Genomic DNA, 14,740 nt, shown 5'->3' with positions numbered 1-14,740 from the left:
AACTAAGAGGAATCTCTAGATCAACCACCTTATGAGTGGTGTACTTATCAGTGTATGAGAAACTTCAGCTTGCCAGACATTAACTGGGAACACCACACATTTGGTACAAACAGGCCCAGGAGATCCCTAAAATACATTGATGATAACATCTTGGTGCCAGTAGTAGGGCAGCAGACAAGAAAAGGTGCTTTCCTAGGTCTGTTGCTTGTGATTAGAGAGTTTAGGATACATGTAACTGCAGCATCTGATGCATGGACTCAGATGTGAACAATCCAAACCATTTATTACAAGTTCTCACATCACTTACATACCTTCACAAGTTTCCTTTTCCTAGCTTTACCATTCACCCCTACAACTTTCCTGCCCACCTTTACATGTCAAGAGAGTATTCCACACACACTTTTTATCCAGTCCGAGCTGTGAGCCGTTCTTTCTCCTTCTAGAGGTGTCCTTGGTTCTCAGGCTGTTTGTCTTGCTCCACAGCTGCTGCTCTGTACAGTCCTCCTCGTATTCCCACATGCAACCAAAGCTCCATTAGAGTTGAAGAATGCCAAACTGGGACAACAGAAAGGTCTTTGTTAAATATGTTAGCAGCACACATATAGAGAGATAACATTAGTCTGTTACTTGACAAGGATGGTCACCTTACAAACAGGGATGCAGACAAAGCAGAGACCTTTAGTGCATTCTTTGTTCCTGTCTTCAACATCAATTATCGGCTCTGGGACCCCTGGAGCTGGAGGACCAGGGCTGCAGTAACAACCAGTTCCCAAACAACCCCCAACTTGTATGATTTGATGCTCCAGATGGATGCATCTCAACCCCTGGTGTCCTATGGGATTCGCAGCTAGCAACTCAAAAGATCTGGCTGATGTCATCACAAGAACCCTCTCAATTATTTTGCAACTCTCCACTGAGAGAACCTGTTTGATGGAAGCTGGAAACACTGTCCCAGTTCTTAAGATGGGCAAGAAAGAGGACGTGATAATGACAAGCCCGTCAGTCTCACTTCAGTGAGACCTATGGAAAAGATTATTATGGGAGTTACTGAAAACACCTCGAAATAGCACTGACATTGGTCACAGCCAGCGTGGGTTCACAAGGGGAAAGTCCTGTTTAATTAAATTGATTTCTTCTTACGACAAGGTTATTCACCTAGGCTGACCAAGGGAGGCCAACTGCGAGCAGCACCACAGGAAGGGATCTGTGAGTTCTGGTTCCTAGGAAGCTGGACACGAGTCAGCAGTGTGCCCTGGCAGCTCGGAGGGCTGACCATACCCTGGGTGCCTCAGGTCCAGCACTGCCACCAGGTGAGGAAGGGGTTGTCCCCTCTGTGCTGAGCAGCCTCACCTCCAGCAGCAGGTGCAGGCTGGGTGCCACAAATATGGACACAAAGCTGTCACACAGCACCCAAAGGAGTGCAGTCACGGCGCTGAGGCTCTGGAGGGCAAGGAGTGGGGGGGGCAGCTGGGGGCCTTTCTTAATTCTACTGCTTCTTCCCTGATAAAAAAGTCAGGAAACACGGAGCCAGTCCCCAGGACACCTCCCTGAGTGAGGTAATTTGTCTGAACTCTCTCCTCATGTACTTAGAACTTCTCCATGTAAATTACTTTATGTCTACCAGGACTGACTGTGCCATTTGACGGTTCAGATTAGTACCTCACTTTGACCAGCAAGCCTCGTCCCGTCACTGCACACACCCTTCCCCTGACCATTTACGAAGCAAATAGGAAGCACAAGCCCAGATACAGATCCTGGTGCGGCAAGTCTATCCATTCAGTATCTCCTGCCCTGTTATTAACCATGAGAATGACCATGCTATAGAGAAAAAGGATTAAAGGCATTTGGTGGAAGACTTTGCTAAAAATATTTTAGGCATCCAGGGATAGTATATCTGGATCAGACATCTGCCCAGCCACATCCATGGAAATGGTCTCCTAACTCCTTCAACGACTGTTATGACTTTGTCTCCAGTGCAAGTTTGTTTCCTCCCCCTTAGTTCAATTTTCCTGCATGCCCAGGAGTGCTGTTCCCAATTCCCAGAAGCTGCAGATCCACAGACTTACCCAAACCCCTTTGAGCAAAAAACAAAAGCCCAACCCAGGCATCTCATTTGCCTCCTGTCATTCCTCTGGTTTCAGGTTGAGTTAAGCAATAGGTTGCATCCCCAAAGCTGCTGAGAGATCTGTGTTTGGGTTCCTCCAAGGTCTTGGACAAATGCCTTCTATGTCACCTAATGTTTATATTATTAATTTGTTTTGAAACATATCTGACTACACTTTCGCTTGAAGCAAGTTGTGCTGTAGAAACTGGTTTCAGGATGGGAGCTTCCCTTAACTGCTTGATAGTGTGGGTAACTCGCTGTGTTTTCCTGCTGTGCCACTATCTTCACTGAATGACTCTCATGACCCTATTATCTACTGACTCTCTGCTAAGCTTCCAGTGTGAATTCATTTTCTGTTGGTTTTGAGTGAGCCCCTTTTTTTCAGTTTTTTATCTTCAGTCACTTGTCATTCTAATGGGCTCTGTTATGGCTTTCCATTTTTGTTGTGGTTAGTTTCCTTCATAGAACTGCAGGAAGTTTCAAGGTACAACAAAGGGCACACTGTTTCTCAAAATATGTCTCATTTATCCTTTTGCATGCTAATTTGATTCTTTAGAAGTAACCTGGAGCTCACTGGAAACCCAGAAGGAAATCCAGTCCTGACACCTTCCAGACTCCTCAAGGCAGCTTTACATGGCAGGCTACATACCATATAAAAGTTCAGTAGTCTCACCTTGAATTTATATTCAGAGGAAGGTGGGAGGTGAAGCATTCAAAAAGGAACAGGATTAAATCTTTTTGCAGTAGCCCTGCACTGGACAATAAAAATTACCATGGAGCCATAGAATCATTTGAGTTGAAAGGGAGCCTTAAAGGCCATCTAGTCCTACTCTTGACATATATATGCATCTAGTCCTACTCTTCTGCAAAGAGCAGAGACATCTACAGCTAGATCAGGCTGCTCAGAGTCCCATCCATAAAGTCCTCAGCCCATTCTGCCCCTACTTTCACACCTGAGTGAAGCTCTGGGCATTTACTGATCCTGCTGTCACTGCATTTTGGGATGTTGCTGCCTACAGATCTGTGGATAAGCCCTTTGCAGCCTATCCAGTCCCTGGAGGAAATGTTGTGTTTCTCAGGCTTATCAGGCTGGGCTGGAGGGTTCTCAGCTGATGTTTTGGTTTGTGTGTCAAGCTTGCCTTGTGCAGAGTGAGCACTGAGTACAACAGATTCTAATGGTTAACAGCCTGGGGAACCTCATGCAACATGGATTTTGTTCCCAAAGCTGTACTTGTCTTCATGTAAAGCAAACAAACAAACAAAAAAAACTGGCAAATTATGAAGAAAGAGCACTTCACAGCACAATAGGACCTGGTAAAGCATTTCAATAGGCTTCTCCTCATGCTTTTGTGTCACAGAGATGTCTGCCATCAACAGTACCTGCTATGCTTGCTGTGGCAGGCATCATCTCAGCTGCTGACTATCTGCCAAAGTCAGTCTCATCCAAATACTGTTCAAGCTGGAATGACAGCAGCCATACAGCAAGGGCTGGTCAGACTCACCCAGCAGCACAACTTGCTGCAAGGAAAAAGGAGAGGAGAAGGGGGAAAACCAGGGAGATGTGCTCCATAATGCTGAAGTTGCACAGGGCAGGTGTCAGTGTGAGTGCTGCTCTGGCTCTGACACACTGCTCACATCAGCCAGGAGTAAGGGGCAGAATGTTTGCACAGAGCTGGACGGGCATTTTGGTGCACCTGTGGGTGGGGATTTAAGATAGAATTGCTTCAGCTTGTAGGCTTGCTCAGTGGATTCTTAGTTTGGGCTCTTGTAAATAAGCAGCTGGGTTTTTTCTAGCCTAGAACACAGAATATAAGGATGTTTACTTAGCCTTGTCTGTGGATGGGGCCACCTCTGAATCTTCACATCTGCAGTGTGCAGTTAATTTGCAAACCATCCTCAAACAAGGGAGAGCTGGAGTTTCAGAGGGGACTTTGTATTTGAGATAGTGCTGCAAAATCAGACTCTGTGCCTTTGCCATGGCCAGCAAGATTTGGTGACAATTTCCAATGGCCTTCAATTGCAATTCTTTCCTGGTTTTATCCAAATCGAGGTGCTTTTGTTCAAAGTGCAGGACTTCCAACTCAAGTTCCACTTTTCCATAACTATATTTTTCCTTTCTTTTCCAACCTAACTTAGAGTATGAAGAAAGGAAGTCTACAGAAGCATCAAGGCTGGTGCAATCAGCCTGTCTAGCATATGTCTCCTGCAACATGTGGCGAACTCCTTCCATTTCTGTGATCCCAGGATGGGGAGAATTTGGCTGTTTCTCAGTCAGATGGTTAATGGTTGAGATGGAGACGGCAGTGCTAACACTGCATCAAAGGCTTAGTGAATTCCAAAATCATGTGCTTCACATGACGGCACTAATGCTGCCCTTCATCGGCTCACTCAGGATTCTGCTAAAAACACATTTGTCTGACGAGTTCCAAGGGCTTGTCACTGCTCCTTTGATCCCGTTTTTCTCTCATGGTTCTGCTGCACTGAGAGTGAGATGGTGGCTTGTCAGATGCAATGGAAGGGCTAGGTTGGATCAAAATGCAGAGGGCCCCACTTTCTCTTGAATGCTGGATGCATATGTACGTCAAACAGGGTGGCTGGATATTGCACTGAGTAATTCTCCATAGGGAAGAGCTGGATAAGTGAAGATCTGTGATTGCCTGCTTTAATAACACTTAATTTGTTGTTGCAAATAAAATGGGATCTAAGAAAATGGGATCTGACATGCCAGACACATGAAGTACTGGAAGACTGACTGTGGGAGGAAAGAATTACCAGCACCTAATGTAGGCAAATCCACGTTCTCTGCATTCCTGCTGTAATTACACCTAACAGAGAAGAGTTTCTGTGTAACAAAAAGCTTCATACTGCCACCAGGAAGGAAGATATCAGTTCACAGAATCATAGAATATCCTGAGTTGGAAGGGACCCACAAGAATCACCAAGTCCAGCTCTTGGCTCCAAACAGAACCTCCCCAAAATTGTATGACTGAGAGTTTGGTCCAAATGCTCTGTGAGCTCCGGCAGCTCAGGGCTGCACCTGCTGCTCTGGGCAGCCTGTTCTATGGCCACCACCCACCCCCTGAGCCTTTCCCGAACCCCCTGCCCTCCCCAGGCACAGCTCCATGCCGTTCCCTCGGGCCCCATCACTGTCACACAGAGCAGAGCTCAGAGCTGCCCTCCGCTCCCCTCTGCCTGCTGATGGACATGGTGCCAGAAGCCCAAAAGAGAATACGGGATCCTTTGGCCAGCCCTCATAAGGCCGAGGGGACAGCTTGCAGGCAATCCTTGCCACATCGAGCAAGGCCAGCCTGTCCTTGAGGCTGAGCCATGCTTGTCAGCTCTGTTGCTGCCTGATGGCTCACAGCAGCTGAGTTTTCTGGCTTCTCAGACTGTCTATGACTGCTTCTTGGGCCACTGGCAGGGCCCTCTGGGGCAAGCAATTGCTGCAGACTTGCAGGTCTCAAAGGTTTGTGGGTAGGTTTGCTTGCAACCTTTAAAATTATCATGTTAATGAAAGTTTTGCAGGAGTTTAACACCAAATCACAGAGCCCAGGGTGTTCACAGAAGCTGTAGTGTAGGTGTGGGATACTCCTGTTCCTGCTGTCTTTCTCTATGCAGCACCAACCAGCCCCCAGTGGTGCTGCATCCCATATCAGGTGATGTGGATCACCAGTGTCTTGCCTTAGTGACTATGAGCTGTCTTTTTCTCCTATGAGAGCAGTGCAGAGCATCTGCCTTACTCCTGCTCTCTGGGACAGCTGTGTTCCTATCATCCATACACCTCTCTTCCCATTGAACATGTTGCTACAAAACCTGCACAGATCTGTAGTCCTGTTTTGGGGCTTTGCTGTTTGCCTGGCAGATCAGGGCAGATGGATGCTGATGTTATGCAGGGCTGTGCTGTTTCTCTTTCTGCCTCTGGTTCCCTCCATGTTCCTGCCCAGGGCAGCAGCTCTGAATGCTTACCATGGTGTACTGCTGCACAACCTGAGCATCAAACCATACCTTGTGTGAGCTGCTGTCATCTTTGTCCACATAGAGATGCACTGACAAAGAATCCCAGGGGATCCTGGTGCCTTCTGTTAGCTTTCAAAGTAAGCGATGCCTGGTCTGGAGCATGACAGCAGCAAAACTCGTTAAAAAAAAAGTCATGAGAGGTTATAAAGGGTTTCAGGTAAGAAAGTTCTGGGTAAATAGTGTACAGAGAGCTGTATGGGGTCAGGTCCCCAGCTGCTATCTGACCTTCCTAACAGCTCTCCTGGTGCATTCTGCTGGCAGCATCAGCTTCCTCAGACATCACTTGTGGAGGGAGTCAATGTGAATGAAGATCTAGGCAGGGCCACAGGGGCCAGCCTGGTTGGTAGTGATGGCTCAGTGTGCAAGTGTGGTTGTTGGAGTATTTGTTAGGGAGCTCTTTGAGTCTGCAGGAGAGAGCCATGCTGGTCTAGCTCTAGCTCTGCTCTAGCACAATAGTGGGGTGTAGGTAGGTGTCCACATACTCAGCTCTGCAGAGACCCCGTGCTTTTACTGGGGAGTTCCAAATCAAACTCTGGGACAACATAAGACCTTGTGCTCAGGGAGTGTTTCCTGCAGCTCATGGTCAGTGCTGCCCAGTACCATCCATTCAGGGTCATGTTTGCTGCCAGCCAGAAGGCATGGATTAGGGTAGTGAAGGAACCTAGTGTATATGATAATGAAGCTCTGCTAAGAAACCTGGGGAAAAAAATAAATATTTTGCCAGAGCCTGTTGGTAGGGCAGTACTTGCCTTGTATGACATGGAGCAAATCTTAAGCTCACAGAAAGCCAGAGGAGAGCAGGGAGGGGCAGAACCAGCTTGGGAAAAACAGCAGTGTACAACGTTGGTGAATTGAGACATCCTCACTGCTTAGGGAGGAGCTCCTCTCCTGGGAGTCATCATCACCGTCAGCATTTCATGACTGAGAGAAGCTCATCTGCTTCCCTGCTGCCCTGCACCTCACGTCCTGCATCCCACACCAAACACCAAGCTGTGCTTGAGCTGCTCACCCATTCTGTCTCCTCCACCCTTCTCTTTTAGGAAGATGCCCCTTTGAGGTTGTGCAAGAGTGTCTCCAGGAGCTGCAGCACATACTGTGCAGTCTGTGTTACCAGCAGCATGTTTCTATGCAGTTTTTCCCCCTATTCTTTGCCATTTCAGCTCACGCTGTGCTGCTGATCACGTCCACCCCAACAGCCTGCTGGCATGGTTATCTGTGGGTTTTATCGCCCAACAATGTGTGCAATGTTATTGAGCTAGAAAGAAAACAAAGCCTAATCCATTTTAAATTAAAACAGCACCCCAGTGTCATGCAACAGATACAAATATGGTCTGGCCACACAGACCTGCTTGCATGTCAAGGGGTACAAGGGGTTCACCCTGGAGGCACAAGGAACCCTGCTGTGCTCCCAGCAGACATCAGCCTTCAGGCTGGGGACTGGTTTGGACAGGACCCCCACGTCCAAAGCCTAAGAGAGCTGCACTGCTTTGAGTGAGAGGTGAAGCACTGCCATGTGCCGATAATTAGCAGCAGATAGAAAACAGAGAAGATGGAAATGTTTGGAATCCTTCTGTTGTGGAACAAGTCTGTTGTAGAGCCTTAGCCAAGTCTTTATGAAGTGTCTAATGGTTTGAAGAGTTGGGAAGTAAGGGAACAGTGTCTTCAGAACAGGCTACTTTTGGCCCAAGAGACTTTTTGTTGTTGTTGTTGTTGTTATATTCCTTGTGCTATAAGAAATTTGTTTCCATTGAGGGCTCTCCCTGCAGCACTGTTGCTCAGTAGTATCCCAGAGCCACTCATCAAGACAGCCTGATCCCAGGATCTGCTGCCTCTTGGAGCTCCTTCCCAGCCCTTCTCCTCGACAATCTGTTTCCAGCTGATCTATGCATGGACACCGACTGCAGGTGTCATACATGGCAGACCCACAGTGCCCTCAATGGGAAGGATGGCCGACAGGTAATGCTGCATGGCTGTGATAAGCAGGCTCACTTCCTCTTCTCCTATGAGAATACAGGAAGGACTGTACAGAGCAGCATCTGTGGAGCAAGATAAATAGCATGAGAATCAAGGACACCTCTAGGAAAAGAAAGAACGGCTCATGGCTCAGATTGGATAAGCTTGAACAGTTGAAGAGTGTTTGTGGGATGCTTTGTTGACATGTAAAGGTGGACAGGAAAGATGTAGAGGTGAATGGGAAAGATAGAAAAAGGAAACTTGTGAAGGCAAGTAAGTAATGTGATAACTTGTAATGAACGATTCGGATTGTTCACATCTGAGTCCATACATCAGATGCTGCATTCTCCCTCAAATCTAGCAAAATGAGAAAAGTTTCATCCTGCTGTATAAGGGGATGCACTTTGCCCCAACCAGCCCACTGTGCTGGGCAGAGCTGCTCAGCTGGTGTGATGTGCAGATGTTTTCTCTTTGCACAGCCACACAGCCATCATGGGAAAGGGCTTCACCCAGCTAAAGCCATGTTGCAGCAAGTCTTGCCGGGGGATCTTTGACTGCAAATCCCTCCTGATATCACAACCTGTCTGCTTTCCCACTGCTTGTCATGGCATGCAGGAGGGCCTGACGTTCCTTGATCTGCAAAAGATCAAGGCCAGCACGTGCTGATGGGAATTGAGACCTACTAGCTTTTTATAAACCTGACTCAGACAACCGAGCTGGGTGGCAGTGAATAAGAGCTTGTTAATTTGAAGCACCACATCTCTCTGCATCTGACCCTGCAGCGAAATGTGTTTGTCCAATGGCTGCATATCTGCAGCTGGCACTATTTGCAGGGTAGGCAATGGGCAGCTGGCTGGTGCCAAGCACCCCAAGGCAAGCACTGGGCTGTGCTCAAGCTGCCTCAGGGCAGCCTGTTCAGCACATGGCACAGCCTCATGACTTCTGTACTGCTTGCTGGATGTGCTCCTGGTCTCTTCCCGTGTCACAACTCTACACTCATCATTTGTGAGATTAACTTCCTTTTCCCCAGCTTAAGTTTTGCCATCTTATCTCTGAAAGTGATGATTAAGAACAGAGATGAAGCAGTGCTGGATCTCCCCTTCCCCTACAGCATCTTGCTACGTGCTAGAGAAGCTTCCTATTTTCTGTCTATGGGTTTCCACCTAAGCAGCACCTCTGCTTGGTTCAGACAGACTTTGGATGATGGGGGGGCTGAGCATGTACCTCCCCATAGGAAAGGCACTGCTGGGCTGACCGCTGGGAGCTGCTGCTGGCTGTTCTGCAGAGAATGGTACTGGCTGAGGGCAGTCTCCCTTTTGGAGCTTAGTACACAGGACCTCTGGTTCTCAAAACCTTGCAAAGTTGTGGTGAACCAAAAGACCTGAGTGACCTCTTTGAAAGTGTGACTCAGGAAAGCCATGCATGTGGCATGGAGCAGGCTGAGAGAATCGAGGGAGTTTTTCTTGAAAATCTGTGTGCTGAAAAATGTTTTTGGATGCTCAGAGAGGAATGGTAACAGTTCCTACCGGGATGATGTGTGAGTATGAGCTGATAGTTCTCGAGCTGAGAATCCTGCACCAATGACTGCAACAGGGCAGAGACATTTCTTTTGTGTGCAGTTCTCATGATGCTGAGGCTGACATAAAGATCTGCTTCTGGTATACACATTTAGAAGAAACTTTGGTGGAAAATTGGAGAGCGCACAGGAAAAAATTACTGGCTGCTGTAAGGCAGAGAAAGTGCCCTCTAGAGAGAAATTTAAAGGGCTTCAGGTGATGAAATTTTTAAGGTGGCTGCTGAGACATCCCTGGTTAGGATATGGGAAAATACTGGGGGTGAACTGACAGCAAGGTGGATGGAACCAATGCCTTGGTTACAGAAAAACGGATCCAAATTCTGACATTCCAGCACTGAGGGAGACTGCGCTTGAGAGGAGATTCCTATGGGAAACCTTATGCCTCTGAGTTTTTGGAGCTCTGTCATTTGAAGTTTCCTCATCCCACAAGCAACTTAGTCACACAGGCTGCTGAGCATTGTAGCAGGGTGACTGCGTGCAGTGATGCACAGCCAGACAGAATACTCCAGAGACTATTGCTCCTTGCAGCTGCGAGTCCACAGCCACAGACTCCTCCAATTGTTCTGCCACAGGGGCATCCTGCCCCTCATCCCAGATGCTTTCGATTTTGTTTAAGCTGGTTTACATAAAAAAAAAAGACACTGCTGCATGAATTTAGAGTTGGTGTTTTTAACTTGCAATGCCACATTTCCCTTCCTTTAGATGTCTGGCTCCTGGATGCGTGGTCCTCAGGGAGTTTTCATTAGTGAGTCTCTCTTTTTGGAGGAGGTCTTTAGGAGGAGTAATTCATCACGTAGGACAAAGTACCCTGATCACCACCAATCACCACACATCTCCAAAGAAATGAATCACGTTTGGTTTGCTTTGCTATGGTAAATGTTCAGAAGGAAGTATTTCACAACTTTCTGTAAAATAGAGGCAAGATCCCCAACTATGCTCATTTCTTATTAATTGAGACATAGTTTCTTTTTCCCTTATGCCATTTCACACTGAGGCAGCAGAAGTGAGAGTAACGTCATAGTTTCCCGTGGCTACACACTACAGAAGTTGCTGGTAGCTTCTGACAGCACCTACTTGCAGCAGGCACTATTTGCTCAACTTAAACACCCAAGGCACCACCCATAGCGGACTGACAAATTTTCTTAGATGGGACGTAATGGGAAAATACCACATAATAGGTGGCTACTGAAAATTACCTTACATCAAGTGATAAAAAGATTGAAGATTCCTAATTCCAAGGACAACAGTTAGAGTGGCATGGATTTTTTTTTGTTGTTGTTCATTTAGTACAGGAAATGTTTGATACTTGTATCCCAAATAACATGCAAAGTTTTTAGAGGGTGACTCCATCCCTCAGTGGTTGTGTAACTACAGCGAGTGGCACTGAGAATGAACAAAGAATTTGCCAGCAGCAGTAAAAGCTGAGAAAGGAGTTTGCAGCTTGGTGGTGAGTACGTGTGTGGAAAACTTGAGAACTGCCACCAGTCAAGACACTAAAGAGGAAACTCTACTACTATACAGAAGGATCTTTAGTAGTTTTAAGAGTCTGATGGAACAGCACAGGGGAGATGGTTAACATGTGAAGATTAAAAAAATAAGCTTTAGCTGTGACTCCAGAAATGAACGATGTTTCCCTCCATGTTGCTAGATGCAGTAATAGAAGCAGGGGACCCAACAGAAAGCAAATTTAATTACAGGCCACCCCACTCAAAATGAAGCTCCATAAAAAGATGAGACTGAAATTCCTCAAAGGTTGGCTTTGGGACCTACCTTCTTGAAAAATATCAGGAGGGATTTTTACAAAGTGAAAGGATGAAGGTAGGAAGTCCTGCCACTGCAGCTGAAAATCAGGCCACCACAGAAGGGTTGTGAAAGCTGAAGGAGCACAAAACCTCATGCTTATGAGTGCTGATGAGCTGCTAATGAGAACTCATGGTATACAAGAATTAACAAGCAGGCAAAGCACTTGATCATGTGTTCACAATGAGTGGTTTCACATGTAGCTGGAGAAGTATCATCTTTATGAAGTAAACATATAATTTAGTGTGTGTATGTACAGGAAAGTTTGATTAAAACATGAGGTGCAGAGGGTTAATGTGATCAGGAGTAGCAGAGACATTTGTTTTCTGATAAGCTAAGCTGGTGTGGACTTCTGCTTAACCTTTCAAAACATGGTTTGTGGAGGGATTGAATTGCTGTCTATAAATAAATGAGAGAATAAATGCTACCGAAAGGGCAGCCTTACTTAGAAACAAATAAATATATTTTAATGGAAAAAAATCAAAGAAACGCACTGAGCCTATGTAATAAACTCAGAGAAGAACAGAGGAGGAGGCACACTCCTGTTCTCCGCACACAGCTCAGTCAAGTCACGAGGGAAGTCACAGAGCTGCTTTTCCACAAGTAGGACAGGACTCGGTGAGCAGGCAAGCCATGCTAGCTCTGATTTGCACAAAACTATAGGTACAATCTTGTTCTGCTTTCTGTAATTAAAGAGATTGACTTACTCACTGCTTGAGAGAGATCATGCTGCAGCTCAGTGCTCTTGGAAGTGCTCACCAGCTGTGAGTCTCCACATTTTTGTCCTGCTGGGACCATACATGCTGTTTGACAGCATGTTCTGGGATGCTTGCCTGCCTGAAACACTCTGACACAGGGGCCAAGTTGTATGTAGACCTTGCCCAAAGCCAGACTTAATAGTTCCCAAAAGTTTTGCTATTTTGAAGCTCAGATTTGGGAGTGAATCCTTAAAATTAAAACCAAATTCAGTTTCTCCTTACTCCAGTTTCTTTTTAGCTTTATCCAGCAGTTAGCAATAGACATGTAAATATCTTAACTGTTTGTTAAGACACATAAGTACATATTTTTAAACAATCCCCGCTAGAGTTGTTGGAATTCATCATTCCAAAGCAGCAGCTGCACCACAGGTACAGTCCTGGTTCAGGAGCTGCCAGGGGAAACAATTCCTCTTCTTCCTACCACCCAGTGACAGAGCAGTAGACCACTCCAGGGACTGGCCACATTGGGTCCAGAGCCCCGTAACAAGGGCATGCTGGGGTTACTCTGAAATCAGGAAGCATTATCCTAGAAAATCAGGGGATGTCAACAAACTAATTATCACTCTCACCTCAAAGTCTTCCTCACCATCCTACCCCTAAGCACTGCATGTTGGTTACTTGCTGGAGATAAGCCGTGCACTGCAGCAGTAGAGGGCTTGGGTGGTAATGTACCTCCTTGGAGCACCTCTTCAGGTAGTTTTGTTTTAATAGCATACACAATAAGAAGGTCACCAGGTCATTATCATTATGATGGTGGTTCCCATTTTTGGAGAGCTCATTTTCTCAAATGTCAGTAATAGAATAAATACTGTGTATGGGACTCACACAGACAGGTAGGTTTCATGCAGAAGTCATCCATCAAGCCCATAAGTCATGAAGGGGCATAACAGCGCTGACGAAGTGATGCCCGCTGCTGTTAGATTAAAAGTCAGACTGCACAAGATCTCAGAAATTCACTTGTATGTCCTGTGAGAAAGGACTGCTGCTCCAATTTTAATAAGGAACAGAGTCACAGAGTTCTTCTGGGCATCCAAGTCTTTCCTTATCCGAGCTAATTTTCTTAGGAATTATATTTTTTTCCTTAGAATAAATCCTTTCACAGGCATTTAGAGATCATCCCTCCCCAGAGGATTGTGGCTAAACCAAGACTGGACAGCATTTCCTAAGGCACATCCACTTGAGCACACCCTGTCTTGTGCTACCAAGGATGAAAAAAGCTCCCTGGAGAGTTGGAGTTTTGTGCCTTGAACTCAATGCATGCCAAGATGAGCAGAAGCTTGGTGCTGTATATTTCAAGAGGCCCCATTTCAACAAAGGGCACATTGGTGTAAACCTGGTGAAGGAAGACACTGCTCTGCTTTTCCAACTTGCATGCCAGGCTTGTTGGATGAGGCCACGATCCACAACCCACTGCACTCCCTGACTACGCATCCAATGTGGCTTGCCCACAAATTCACCTTTTGTCCTCCAGTGTCTGTGACTGCCAGTTATCTTCGTCTCTACAAAAAGCTGACAAGGCACAGGAGGTGGAAAGGAGACGTGTGCAATTACAGCTTCTGTGATAGTATACGTGCAGCCTGGAAGAGTAATGAAGAGGGAGGACAGTGAAACCTAAGGCAGGGCAGCAAGGCTGATGGCCTCAGAGTGACTCCAGCTGTGCAGAATAGAAACAACAAATACAAGGCAACCTACCTGACAAGTGAACAGAAGGAGTATGCCCAGGTGTAAGCTGAGAACTGCATAGGGCTTGGCCGGAAAAGGGATAGATTGATTCTGTCCTTCCTAGATAACCAGACTTCTTCCTCTTCTTCCATTTTGTTCATTAAAATGACCAGGACTCTTCTTCCTTTTTATCCTGTAGGATAACCTACAGGAATGTGAGCAGGAAAGGCTGTCTGAGTTGCATTTTATGTTCTGTCCCTCCCCTCCCCCCCTACACACACACACACACACAGTCTTGTTTCCTTGAGCCTTGACAAATAAATGTCTTCCTATCTGATGGTTCGGCTTATCTGGTGTTCATAGGAGCAAGGTGAATCAGGATAAAACCTGCAGGTTGGGAGTGCACTGATCCCACCTTCAGGTCATCCCTAGAGACCCCAGGTGCAAGGTAAGGCACCTGCTAAAGGGGAGAGCAGGAACCCGTGGTGCCAGGAGCCCAGCAACTTGTCTGATATCTTCTTGTACAGGCACAAATTACACGCTCAGCTGAAGGAGTTCCCCCATTCCCTGCTGCAGTTTACAAACAGATACTTTGCTGGTTGGTCTCAAACTTCCTGCTAGTCAACATGGGTTGACAGTGCTGTAAATCCACTACCCAAGGAGTCAGTGCTTCTGGGCTCCCTGGTCCTGTATGACCTGTGATGCCAAGACCATAGACTTTGTCTCATATTGCTTTGCTCCTTCCTTGTGCAGAAGCCATTCCTGTGCCCAGCCAGCCCCTGCATGTGCTGCTTCTCTATCTTTTGTGATGGGAGAAACAAAACCAAGGGTAATAACCGAAAGGAGGATTCACCAGAGGTTTATACAACA

At 46.5% G+C, this 14,740-nt stretch overlaps 1 long non-coding RNA gene across 1 annotated transcript; it reads right to left on the bottom strand.

The window, feature by feature from the left end:
* Nucleotides 1-264: 264 nt before the first annotated feature.
* LOC116652552 lies at nt 265-14,098 on the bottom strand. The gene is made up of 2 exons (XR_004305699.1): nt 13,901-14,098; nt 265-555 (listed from the first exon to the last, which is right to left on the bottom strand). It is a non-coding gene; the product is annotated as an uncharacterized LOC116652552 (long non-coding RNA).
* Between the last annotated feature and the right edge of the window lie 642 nt (nt 14,099-14,740).

The sequence above is a fragment of the Coturnix japonica genome, chromosome Z (genome assembly GCF_001577835.2).
Source record: "Coturnix japonica isolate 7356 chromosome Z, Coturnix japonica 2.1, whole genome shotgun sequence".
Taxonomy (NCBI): domain Eukaryota; kingdom Metazoa; phylum Chordata; class Aves; order Galliformes; family Phasianidae; genus Coturnix; species Coturnix japonica.
This window is presented reverse-complemented; position numbering and strand designations above follow the sequence as displayed.